Genomic DNA, 13,003 nt, shown 5'->3' with positions numbered 1-13,003 from the left:
ATCATAGGTACACTTCAACTATGACAGACAAAATGAGAAGAAAAAAAATCCAGAAAATCACATTGTAGGATTTTTAATGAATTTATTTGCAAATTATGGTGGAAAATAAGTATTTGGTCACCTACAAACAAGCAAGATTTCTGGCTCTCACAGACCTGTAACTTCTTCTTTAAGAGGCTCCAAATGCACAATTGGTGGCTGACTAAATACTTTTTTGCCCCACTGTATGTGTAGATATATATGCTTTGGGCTATAAAACATCAATGCTATAAAGTTGTTTGATGAAATTTCCACACACCTCAGTCCGAGACCCAGAAAATATGTATTTTTATTGACTTGAATGTCTTGGCTTCACCTTCCAGCCAGTTGGGTCTGTCTGTATGAACCTAAATGATTGATTATACACATTGCTCTAATCCAGAATGAGCTGCCTACCTTGCTGCAGACAGACAGACAGACAGACAGACAGACAGACAGACAGACAGACAGACAGACAGACAGACAGACAGACAGTGTCTCAGAAAAACAGTTTGCATTGGCTGGAGCCCCTACAGGCTTCTGTAGCTGGGGCCCCTACAGGCTTCTGTAGCTGGGGCCCCTACAGAAATCAGAGACTGGGGCTCCTACAGAAATCAGTGACTGGGGCCCCTGCAGGCTTCAGTGACTGGGGCTCCTACAAGCTTCAGTGGCTGGGGCTCCTACAGGCTTCAGTGACTGGGGCTCCTACAGGCTTCAGTGATTGGGGCCCCTACATGCTTCAGTGACTCGGGCCCCTACAGAAATCAGTAGCTGGGGCCCCTGCAGGCTTCAGTAGCTGGGGCCCCTGCAGGCTTCAGTGACTCGGGCTCCTACAGGCTTCAGTGACTGGGGCCCCTGCAGGCTTCAGTAGCTGGGGCCCCTGCAGGCTTCAGTGACTGGGGCCCCTACAGAAATCAGTAGCTGGGGCCCCTACAGGCTTCAGTATCTGGGGCCCCTACAGGCTTCAGTGGCTGGGGCCCCTACAGGCTTCAGTGGCTGGGGACCATACAGGCTTCAGTGGCTGGGGCTCCTACAGGCTTAAGTGACTGGGGCTCCTACAGGCTTCAGTAGCTGGGGCCCCTGCAGGCTTCAGTGACTGGGGCCCCTACAGAAATCAGTAGCTGGGGCCCCTACAGGCTTCAGTATCTGGGGCCCCTACAGGCTTCAGTGACTGGGGCTCCTACAGGCTTCAGTGACTGGGGCCCCTACAGAAATCAGTAGCTGGGACCCCTACAGGCTTCAGTGGCTGGGGCCCCTACAGGCTTCAGTATCTGGGGCCCTTACAGGCTTCAGTGGCTGGGGACCATACAGGCTTCAGTGGCTGGGGCTCCTACAGGCTTAAGTGACTGGGGCTCCTACAGGCTTCAGTGACTGGGGCCCCTACAGAAATCAGTAGCTGGGGCCCCTACAGGCTTCAGTGGCTGGGGCCCCTACAGGCTTCAGTGGCTGGGGCCCCTACAGGCTTCAGTGGCTGGGGACCATAGAGGCTTGGTGTGGCTCCTGAGGAGGGCATAGTGCTTGAGAAAGTGGGAAAATAGAGGAAATTCAAGCTTTGAAGAGCCTTAAACAGCACAAACAGATTTGGGACCAGAAAATATGTCCAAGCCTTGAAGTTCCAGCCTTGGATATATTCTACAAATCATTTGTATTATCTCAGGTGTTTTCTGTTAACCTGAATGCTCATTTATTCCAACATTCATCCACATTTGCAGTAGAAACGTTGAGAGAGAGAGAAGCTCCATTCAGAAGCAGAAGTCTAGGTCTGACAGAACTATTCATACTAGTTAGTCTACTGACAGTATTTTCAACAACAACAAACAAAAAGAGCAGCAGTTGTCAGTGATATTTCTATCGTATAAAGGAACTGTGATATCTAGCTGCCACGACACCAACTAAACTAGACTAGATGAGTAAAGAGTCACCTTTTTATTTATTTTAAAGTGTTTGACTCTTTAGAAGATAAAACCTTGGGGGATTTTTTTTATGAGTAGGTCATGGCATCTCTCTAAAACCACTTCAGGTGGGAATTGAATCTACTGTAACACCTTGTGGTGGTGGAAGAATGGATTATATAGTCATTATTTAGAGTGACCTTCCCAATCTGGTCATGTTTGACTAACGGTATAGTACATTATATGTCCCAATGGAGACTCTCTATTCATTTTATAGGTGTCTGGTCAAAAGTAGCAAAGTACATAGGGAATAGGTTGCAATTTTGGGACACATCAAACAGTTAAACACTGATCAATTTCAACAGGACAGACTGAGTGCTGTCTAAACAATATGCATTGGCATTTCATATCATTATTGACAATATTTCAAAACATAAGAGAATGAGAACTTGATGCTTTAATATAAAGTCATTTTGGGAAGGTTTATGGTATTAAGAAAGTCTTATAGAGATAATGATGTGTGATAGAGTTATAGAGATAATGCTGTGCGATAGAGATAATGCTGTGTTATAGAGATAATGCGGTGTGATAGAGTTATATAGATAATGGTGTGTGATAGAGTTATAGAGGTAATGATGTGCGATAGAGATAATGTGGCATGATAGAGTTATATAGATAATGGTGTGTGATAGAGTTAGAGATAATGATGTGTGATAGAGTTATAGAGATAATGATGTGTGATGGAGATAATGATGTGTGATAGAGTTATAGAGATAATGTTGTGTGATATAGTTAGAGATAATGTTGTGTGATATAGTTAGAGATAATGTTGTGTGATAGAGTTAGAGATAATGATGTGTGATATAGTTAGAGATAATGTTGTGTGATAGAGTTAGAGATAATGCTGTGTGATATAGTTAGAGATAATGGTGTGTGATAGAGTTAGAGATAATGTTGTGTGATAGAGTTAGAGATAATGTTGTGTGATAGAGTTAGAGATAATGTTGTGTGATATAGTTAGAGATCATGTTGTGTGATAGAGTTAGAGATAATGTTGTGTGATAGAGTTAGAGATAATGCAGTGTGATAGAGTTATAGAGATAATGGTGTGTGATATAGTTATAGAGATAATGTTGTGTGATATAGTTATAGAGATAATGTTGTGTGATAGAGTTATAGAGATAATGTTGTGTGATATAGTTATAGAGATAATGTTGTGTGATATAGTTAGAGATAATGTTGTGTGATAGAGTTATAGAGATAATGCTGTGTGATAGAGTTAGAGATAATGCTGTGTGATAGAGTTATATAGATAATGTTGGGTGATATAGTTATAGAGATAATGTTGTGTGCTATAGTTATAGAGATAATGTTGTGTGATAGAGTTAGAGATAATGTTGTGTGATAGAGTTATAGATAGTGTTGTGTGATAGAGTTATATAGATAATGTTGTGTGATAGAGTTAGAGATGATGCTGTGTGATAGAGTTAGAGATAATGCTGTGTGATAGAGTTATAGAGATAATGTTGGGTGATATAGTTATAGAGATAATGTTGTGTGATATAGTTATAGAGATAATGTTGTGTGATAGAGTTAGAGATAATGTTGTGTGATAGAGTTAGAGATAGTGTTGTGTGATAGAGTTATATAGATAATGCTGTGTGATAGAGTTAGATATAATGTTGTGTGATATAGTTATAGAGATAATGCTGTGTGATAGAGTTATAGAGATAATGTTGTGTGATATAGTTATAGAGATAATGTTGTGTGATATAGTTATAGAGATAATGTTGTGTGATATAGTTATAGAGATAATGTTGTGTGATAGAGTTAGAGATAGTGTTGTGTGATAGAGTTATATAGATAATGCTGTGTGATAGAGTTAGATATAATGTTGTGTGATATAGTTATAGAGATAATGTTGTGTGATAGAGTTAGAGATAATGTTGTGTGATAGAGTTAGATATAATGTTGTGTAATATAGTTATAGATAATGCTGTGTGATAGAGTTAGAGATAATGCAGTGTGATAGAGTTCCATTCACTAAGTATATGGTTGGTTTTGGACAGCTAGGAATGATGGTTTATACGTTGACAGTCAGAAACATATGAAACTATTATAGAAAGTTGAATGACTTCCATACTGACCTCCTAACCCGTATTCTAACCCTAACCATAAACACAATCATTACCCTAACCCTTATTCTAACCCTTACCCTAACCATAAACACAATCATTACCCTAACCCTTATTCTAACCCTTACCCTAACCATAAACACAAGCATTACCCTAACCCTTACCCCAAGCATTACCCTTACTCTTACCCTAACCATAAACCCAAGCATTACCCTTACCCTAACCATAAACCCAAGCTTTACCCTTACCCTTACCCTAACCATAAACCCAAGCATTACCCTAACCCTTACCCTAACCATAAACCCAAGCATTACTCCTACCCTAACCATAAACCCAAGCATTACCCTTACCCTTACCCTAACCATAAACCCAAGCATTACCTTAACCCTTACCCTAACCATAAACCCAAGCATTACCCTTACCCTAACCATCAACCCAAGTATTACCCTAACCCTAACCATAAACCCAAGCATTACCCTAAACATAACCCTTACCCTAACCATAAACCCAAGCATTACCCTAACCCTTACCCTAACCATAAACCCAAGCATTACCCTTACCCTAACCATAAACCCAAGCATTATCCTTACCATTACCCTAACCATAAACCCAAGCATTACCCTTACCCTAACCATAAACCCAAGCATTACCCTTACCCTTACCCTAACCATAAACCCAAGCATTACCCTAACCCTTACCCTAAACATAAACCCAAGCATTACCCTAACCCTTACCCTAACCATAAACCCAAGCATTACCCTTACCCTAACCATAAACCCAAGCATTACCCTTACCCTAACCATAAACCCAAGCATTACCCTAAACCCAACCCTTACCCTTACCCTAACCATAAACCCAAGCATTACCCTAACCCTTACCCTAACCATAAACCCAAGCATTACCCTTACCCTAACCATCAACCCAAGTATTACCCTAACCCTAAACCTTACCCTGATGGATCTAACTGGTTCATATCAGGACGGAGATAACTGGTTCATATCAGGACGGAGATAACTGGTCCATATGAGGATGGAGATAACTGGTTCATATCATGATGGAGATAACTGGTTCATATCAGGACAGAGATAACTGGTTCAAATATCAGGATGGAGATAACTGGTTCATATCAGGACGGAGATAACTGGTTCATATCAGGACGGAGATAACTGGTTCATATCAGGACGGAGATAACTGGTTCATATCAGGACGGAGATAACTGGTTCATATCAGGACAGAGACAACTGGTTCATATCAGGATGGAGATAACTGGTTCATATCAGGACGGAGATAACTGGTTCATATCAGGACGGAGATAACTGGTTCATATCAGGATGGAGATACCTGGTTCATATCAGGATGGAGATAACTGGTTCATATCAGGACGGAGATAACTGGTTCATATCAGGATGGAGATAACTGGTTCATATCAGGATGGAGATAACTGGTTCATATCAGGATGGAGATAACTGGTTCATATCAGGACGGAGATAACTGGTTCATATCAGGACGGAGATAACTGGTTCATATCAGGACGGAGATAACTGGTTCATATCAGGATGGAGATAACTGGTTCATATCAGGATGGAGATAACTGGTTCATATCAGGACGGAGATAACTGGTTCATATCAGGACGGAGATAACTGGTTCATATCAGGATGGAGATAACTGGTTCATATCAGGGCAGAGAACTGGTTCATATCAGGACGGAGATAACTGGTTCATATCAGGATGGAGATAACTGGTTCATATCAGGATGGAGATAACTGGTTCATATCAGGACGGAGATAACTGGTTCATATCAGGATGGAGATAACTGGTTCATATCAGGACGGAGATAACTGGTTCATATCAGGATGGAGATAACTGGTTCATATCAGGACGGAGATAACTGGTTCATATGAGGATGGAGATAACTGGTTCATATCAGGACGGAGATAACTGGTTCATATCAGGATGGAGATAACTGGTTCATATCAGGACGGAGATAACTGGTTCATATCAGGATGGAGATAACTGGTTCATATCAGGACGGAGATAACTGGTTCATATGAGGATGGAGATAACTGGTTCATATCAGGACGGAGATAACTGGTTCATATCAGGATGGAGATAACTGGTTCATATCAGGACGGAGATAACTGGTTCATATGAGGATGGAGATAACTGGTTCATATGAACAACAGAAATGAAAAAGCTGAAAAGCTGGAGAAGTTAGAGTGTATTGTTCAGGGACCAGGCGCAATAAATACTGCACCAGATGGAGCTACACACAATTCATCAGTCCAGTTGGAAGCACATTGAATACAGCAAAGTTTGTGGGACAAAGTTTTACAAACACTAGTTTTGTGTGATGCATGGTGACCCAAGGATCTTTAGTTACTGATACAGCAGTTTAGAAACAAACACAATGTGAAATACCTAGGTTGTTTGTTGTAAAGATGGAAAGATGGAGAGAGGGAGAGAGGAGAGAGAGAGAGAGAGAGAGAGAGAGAGAGAGAGAGAGAGAGAGAGAGAGAGAGAGAGGAGCGAGCTGGAGAGAGAGAGAGAGAGAGACAGAGAGTCTCCACTCAGAGTCTAAGCCAACCCAACAGTGACAGTCAGGTCTGTGGGGATCGGGGTGGGTGGTGTGTGAGCGCGTGTAGCAGGGATGCAGTTGGCTGTCAAACATCTTTGTACCATGGTCGTCATTGTCAACAGAGTCCCAGTAGGTGGGAGTATTAGTCCCCAAACTCTCAGCCTTTTACACCCCAGCCTGCACTATGGGTCCTGAGCTCTATGGGTCCTCATCTCTATGGGTCCTGAGCTCTATGGGTCCTCATCTCTATGGGTCCTCATCTCTATGGGTCCTGAGCTCTATGGGTCCTGAGCTCTATGGGTCCTCATCTCTATGGGTCCTCATCTCTATGGGTCCTCATCTCTATGGGTCCTGAGCTCTATGGGTCCTGAGCTCTATGGGTCCTCATCTCTATGGGTCCTCATCTCTATGGGTCCTGAGCTCTATGGGTCCTCATCTCTATGGGTCCTCAGCTCTATGGGTCCTGAGCTCTATGGGTCCTCATCTCTATGGGTCCTCATCTCTATGGGTCCTGAGCTCTATGGGTCCTCATCTCTATGGGTCCTCATCTCTATGGGTCCTGAGCTCTATGGGTCCTCATCTCTATGGGTCCTCATCTCTATGGATCCTGAGCTCTATGGGTCCTGAGCTCTATGGGTCCTCATCTCTATGGGTCCTGAGCTCTATGGGTCCTCATCTCTATGGGTCCTCATCTCTATGGGTCCTCATCTCTATGGGTCCTCATCTCTATGGGTCCTCAGCTCTATGGGTCCTCATCTCTATGGATCCTGAGCTCTATGGGTCCTGAGCTCTATGGGTCCTGAGCTCTATGGGTCCTGAGCTCTATGGGTCCTCATCTCTATGGGTCCTCATCTCTATGGGTCCTGAGCTCTATGGGTCCTCATCTCTATGGATCCTGAGCTCTATGGGTCCTGAGCTCTATGGGTCCTCATCTCTATGGGTCCTCATCTCTATGGGTCCTGAGCTCTATGGGTCCTCATCTCTATGGGTCCTGAGCTCTATGGGTCCTCATCTCTATGGGTCCTCATCTCTATGGTCCTCAGCTCTATGGGTCCTGAGCTCTATGGGTCCTCATCTCTATGGGTCCTCATCTCTATGGGTCGTCATCTCTATGGGTCCTCATCTCTATGGGTCCTCATCTCTATGGATCCTGAGCTCTATGGATCCCGAGCTCTATGGGTCCTCATCTCTATGGGTCCTGAGCTCTATGGGTCCTGAGCTTTATGGGTCCTGAGCTCTATGGGTCCTCATCTCTATGGGTCCTCATCTCTATGGATCCTGAGCTCTATGGATCCCGAGCTCTATGGGTCCTCATCTCTATGGGTCCTGAGCTCTATGGGTCCTGAGCTCTATGGGTCCTCATCTCTATGGATTCTGAGCTCTATGGGTCCTGAGCTCTATGGGTCCTCATCTCTATGGGTCCTCATCTCTATGGGTCCTGAGCTCTATGGGTCCTCATCTCTATGGGTCCTGAGCTCTATGGGTCCTGAGCTCTATGGGTCCTCATCTCTATGGGTCCTGAGCTCTATGGGTCCTGAGCTCTATGGGTCCTCATCTCTATGGGTCCTGAGCTCTATGGGTCCTGAGCTCTATGGGTCCTGAGCTCTATGGGTCCTGATCTCTATGGGTCCTCATCTCTATGGGTCCTCATCTCTATGGGTCCTCATCTCTATGGGTCCTCATCTCTATGGGTCCTGAGCTCTATGGATCCTGAACTCTATGGGTCCTGAGCTCTATGGGTCCTGATCTCTATGGGTCCTCATCTCTATGGGTCCTCATCTCTATGGGTCCTCATCTCTATGGGTCCTCATCTCTATGGGTCCTGAGCTCTATGGGTCCTCATCTCTATGGGTCCTCATCTCTATGGGTCCTGAGCTCTATGGGTCCTGAGCTCTATGGGTCCTCATCTCTATGGGTCCTGAGCTCTATGGGTCCTCATCTCTATGGGTCCTCATCTCTATGGGTCCTGAGCTCTATGGATCCCGAGCTCTATGGGTCCTCATCTCTATGGATCCTGAGCTCTATGGATCCCGAGCTCTATGGGTCCTCATCTCTATGGGTCCTGAGCTCTATGGGTCCTGAGCTCTATGGGTCCTCATCTCTATGGGTCCTCATCTCTATGGGTCCTGAGCTCTATGGGTCCTGAGCTCTATGGGTCCTCATCTCTATGGGTCCTCATCTCTATGGGTCCTGAGCTCTATGGATCCCGAGCTCTATGGGTCCTCATCTCTATGGGTCCTGAGCTCTATGGGTCCTGAGCTCTATGGGTCCTGAGCTCTATGGGTCCTGATCTCTATGGGTCCTCATCTCTATGGGTCCTCATCTCTATGGGTCCTCATCTCTATGGGTCCTCATCTCTATGGGTCCTGAGCTCTATGGATCCTGAACTCTATGGGTCCTGAGCTCTATGGGTCCTGATCTCTATGGGTCCTCATCTCTATGGGTCCTCATCTCTATGGGTCCTCATCTCTATGGGTCCTCATCTCTATGGGTCCTGAGCTCTATGGGTCCTCATCTCTATGGGTCCTCATCTCTATGGGTCCTGAGCTCTATGGGTCCTGAGCTCTATGGGTCCTCATCTCTATGGGTCCTGAGCTCTATGGGTCCTCATCTCTATGGGTCCTCATCTCTATGGGTCCTGAGCTCTATGGATCCCGAGCTCTATGGGTCCTCATCTCTATGGATCCTGAGCTCTATGGATCCCGAGCTCTATGGGTCCTCATCTCTATGGGTCCTGAGCTCTATGGGTCCTGAGCTCTATGGGTCCTCATCTCTATGGGTCCTCATCTCTATGGGTCCTGAGCTCTATGGGTCCTGAGCTCTATGGGTCCTCATCTCTATGGGTCCTCATCTCTATGGGTCCTGAGCTCTATGGATCCCGAGCTCTATGGGTCCTCATCTCTATGGATCCTGAGCTCTATGGGTCCTGAGCTCTATGGGTCCTGAGCTCTATGGGTCCTGAGCTCTATGGGTCCTCATCTCTATGGGTCCTCATCTCTATGGGTCCTGAGCTCTATGGGTCCTCATCTCTATGGATCCTGAGCTCTATGGATCCCGAGCTCTATGGGTCCTCATCTCTATGGGTCCTGAGCTCTATGGGTCCTGAGCTCTATGGGTCCTCATCTCTATGGGTCCTCATCTCTATGGGTCCTGAGCTCTATGGGTCCTCATCTCTATGGGTCCTCATCTCTATGGGTCCTGAGCTCTATGGGTCCTCATCTCTATGGGTCCTCATCTCTATGGGTCCTGAGCTCTATGGGTCCTGAGCTCTATGGGTACTCATCTCTATGGGTCCTCATCTCTATGGGTCCTCATCTCTATGGGTCCTGAGCTCTATGGGTCCTGAGCTCTATGGGTCCTGAGCTCTATGGGTCCTCATCTCTATGGGTCCTGAGCTCTATGGGTCCTGAGCTCTATGGGTCCTCATCTCTATGGGTCCTCATCTCTATGGGTCCTGAGCTCTATGGGTCCTCAGCTCTATGGGTCCTCAGCTCTATGGTTCTTCATCTCTATGGATCCTGAGCTCTATGGTTCTTCATCTCTATGGATCCTGAGCTCTATGGGTCCTCAGCTCTATGGGTCTTCATCTCTATGGATCCTGAGCTCTATGGTTCTTCATCTCTATGGATCCTGAGCTCTATGGGTCCTCATCTCTATGGGTCGTCATCTCTATGGGTCCTGAGCTCTATGGGTCCTCATCTCTATGGGTCCTCATCTCTATGGGTCCTGAGCTCTATGGGTCCTGAGCTCTATGGGTACTCATCTCTATGGGTCCTCATCTCTATGGGTCCTCATCTCTATGGGTCCTGAGCTCTATGGGTCCTGAGCTCTATGGGTCCTGAGCTCTATGGGTCCTCATCTCTATGGGTCCTGAGCTCTATGGGTCCTGAGCTCTATGGGTCCTCATCTCTATGGGTCCTCATCTCTATGGGTCCTCATCTCTATGGGTCCTCATCTCTATGGGTCCTGAGCTCTATGGGTCCTGAGCTCTATGGGTCCTCATCTCTATGGGTCCTCATCTCTATGGGTCCTGAGCTCTATGGGTCCTCAGCTCTATGGGTCCTCAGCTCTATGGTTCTTCATCTCTATGGATCCTGAGCTCTATGGTTCTTCATCTCTATGGATCCTGAGCTCTATGGGTCCTCAGCTCTATGGGTCTTCATCTCTATGGATCCTGAGCTCTATGGTTCTTCATCTCTATGGATCCTGAGCTCTATGGGTCCTCATCTCTATGGGTCGTCATCTCTATGGGTCGTCATCTCTATGGGTCCTCATCTCTATGGGTCTTCATCTCTATGGGTCCTCATCTCTATGGGTCCTCATCTCTATGGGTCTTCATCTCTATGGGTCCTCATCTCTATGGGTCGTCATCTCTATGGGTCCTCATCTCTATGGGTCTTCATCTCTATGGGTCCTCATCTCTATGGGTCTTCATCTCTATGGGTCCTCATCTCTATGGGTCGTCATCTCTATGGGTCCTCATCTCTATGGGTCCTCATCTCTATGGGTCTTCATCTCTATGGGTCCTCATCTCTATGGGTCTTCATCTCTATGGGTCCTCATCTCTATGGGTCCTCATCTCTATGGGTCCTCATCTCTATGGGTCCTCATCTCTATGGGTCGTCATCTCTATGGGTCCTCATCTCTATGGGTCGTCATCTCTATGGGTCCTCATCTCTATGGGTCGTCATCTCTATGGGTCCTCATCTCTATGGGTCTTCATCTCTATGGGTCCTCATCTCTATGGGTCCTCATCTCTATGGGTCTTCATCTCTATGGGTCCTCATCTCTATGGGTCGTCATCTCTATGGGTCCTCATCTCTATGGGTCCTCATCTCTATGGGTCTTCATCTCTATGGGTCCTCATCTCTATGGGTCCTCATCTCTATGGGTCTTCATCTCTATGGGTCCTCATCTCTATGGGTCTTCATCTCTATGGGTCCTCATCTCTATGGGTCCTCATCTCTATGGGTCCTCATCTCTATGGGTCCTCATCTCTATGGGTCGTCATCTCTATGGGTCCTCATCTCTATGGGTCCTCATCTCTATGGGTCCTCATCTCTATGGGTCGTCATCTCTATGGGTCCTCATCTCTATGGGTCCTCATCTCTATGGGTCCTCATCTCTATGGGTCCTCATCTCTATGGGTCGTCATCTCTATGGGTCCTCATCTCTATGGGTCCTCATCTCTATGGGTCCTCATCTCTATGGGTCCTCATCTCTATGGGTCGTCATCTCTATGGGTCCTCATCTCTATGGGTCCTCATCTCTATGGGTCCTCATCTCTATGGGTCGTCATCTCTATGGGTCCTCATCTCTATGGGTCCTCATCTCTATGGGTCCTCATCTCTATGGGTCCTCATCTCTATGGGTCGTCATCTCTATGGGTCCTCATCTCTATGGGTCCTCATCTCTATGGGTCCTCATCTCTATGGGTCGTCATCTCTATGGGTCCTCATCTCTATGGGTCCTCATCTCTATGGGTCCTCATCTCTATGGGTCCTCATCTCTATGGGTCGTCATCTCTATGGGTCCTCATCTCTATGGGTCGTCATCTCTATGGGTCGTCATCTCTATGGGTCCTGGTCATATGTAGTGCACCACAAGGAATCTAGATGTTTTGTGGATGTTGACTGTGTCCACATGGTTTGGTTTTCGGCACTGAAGCAGAGTGTGTATGTAAGAGGCCAAACAAACAACTAGGAATAAATCCTGAGACAAGATGAGCCCTTCACCCCTGTTACCTACAGTAACCCTAACCCCTGTTACCTACGGTAACCCCTGTTACCTAACCCCTGTTACCTAACCCTAACCCCTGTTACCTAACCCTAACCCCTGTTACCTACGGTAACCCCTGTTACCTAACCCTAACCCCTGTTACCTAACCCTAACCCCTGTTACCTAACCCCTGTTATCTAACCCTAACCCCTGTTACCTAACCCTAACCCCTGTTACCTAACCCTAACCCCTGTTACCTACGGTAACCCCTGTTACCTAACCCCTGTTACCTAACCCTAACCCCTGTTACCTAACCCTAACCCCTGTTACCTACGGTAACCCCTGTTACCTAACCCTAACCCCTGTTACCTAACCCTAACCCCTGTTACCTAACCCCTGTTATCTAACCCTAACCCCTGTTACCTAACCCTAACCCCTGTTACCTAACCCTAACCCCTGTTACCTACGGTAACCCCTGTTACCTAACCCTAACCCCTGTTACCTAACCCTAACCCCTGTTACCTAACCCTAACCCCTGTTACCTAACCCCTGTTACCTAACCCCTGTTACCTAACCCTAACCCCTGTTACCTAACCCCTGTTACCTAACCCTAACCCCTGTTACCTAACCCTAACCCCTGTTACCTAACCCCTGTTACCTAACC

General features: G+C 46.1%; 1 protein-coding gene across 1 annotated transcript in view; it reads left to right on the top strand.

The window, feature by feature from the left end:
- Positions 1-13,003, top strand: part of LOC139544425 (netrin receptor DCC-like) — a 653,665-nt gene that overhangs the window by 455,815 nt on the left and 184,847 nt on the right. The gene's annotated exons all lie outside the window — the stretch shown is intronic.

This window comes from Salvelinus alpinus, chromosome 18, assembly GCF_045679555.1.
Source record: "Salvelinus alpinus chromosome 18, SLU_Salpinus.1, whole genome shotgun sequence".
NCBI lineage: Eukaryota > Metazoa > Chordata > Actinopteri > Salmoniformes > Salmonidae > Salvelinus > Salvelinus alpinus.
The sequence above is the reverse complement of the archived record's forward strand: the minus strand, read 5'-3'. Positions and strand labels throughout refer to the sequence as shown.